This window comes from Gavialis gangeticus, unplaced genomic scaffold (assembly GCF_001723915.1).
Source record: "Gavialis gangeticus isolate Ggan-Ray unplaced genomic scaffold, GavGan_comp1, whole genome shotgun sequence".
Taxonomy (NCBI): Eukaryota; Metazoa; Chordata; order Crocodylia; family Gavialidae; genus Gavialis; species Gavialis gangeticus.
This window is the reverse complement of record NW_017728992.1, coordinates 29,730,267-29,731,275: the sequence shown is the minus strand read 5'-3', so window position 1 is coordinate 29,731,275 and position 1,009 is coordinate 29,730,267.

Here is a 1,009-nt window from a genome sequence, read left to right as displayed (position 1 = left end):
GTTAGGGCGGCTAGGAGCTGGAACCAACTTCCAAGGGAAGTGGTGCTGGCCCCTACCCTGGGGGTCTTTAAGAAGAGGCTGGATGCCTACCTGGCTGGACTCGTTTGAGTCCCGTTTCTCTTTTTGGGGTTTTTTGTTGTTCTCCCGCCCTGGCGGGGGGTCGGGCTAGAAGATCTACTAGGTCCCTTCCGACCCTTAATCTATGAAATCTATGAAATCTATGTGACAACACACAACAGGCTCCAAGTGCTCCATTGGTTGGTGCTGTTAAAGACATCAAAAAAGGGCTCTGACCAAAAGATTTGGACAACAGTAGCCTCACTATCACCTTGATGTCTGTGTGGCAATTCTGACGCTACTGGTCGTTGAATTGGGAAGGATGTCCACAAGACCTTTGCTATTTTACAGCCACTGGGCCAGCAGATGGACTTTGGATTAAGGGCTGATTGTTAATGCTGGGAGTGGGAGAAGGGTGTCAGTGGGACTGGGTAGTGCATCAAGAGGTATGGGATGTAGCCACACCTGAAGGATCCAGATTTTTGACTTGTAATCCTTTAGTTTGGATTCATGACATCTGGGTGGGTATGGGAACTCTTTGGCAGGAATGGCCTAAACTACCACCACAACTTAGCTGTGTTAAGCCATCAAGCAATGGTGACATAATTACAGTGGGGAACCGGGTACGTTGGGAAGGATTTGCCAATTTGTTATGGTCTAATTGCACCTTATGGCTAAATGACACGGAGGCATGTATTTGGCCACTAGATGAAAGAGGGGCATCAATTATAAGTCAAACTGTACAGGTATCCACTCCAATTAATTGGCCTTGAGATATGAGCTTAGAATTTAAAGCACATCCGAACCCTCCCCATGATTGGATAGCCACTGTTTGGATCCATCAATTTGCAAGATGGAACAAATTAGAACAACAGTTAATGAAAGTTGAAAAGGAGTGGAGACGGGGTGCTCAACTCAGTGCTGCTGCAGCTGAGGCCTCGGGGGGGGGGGA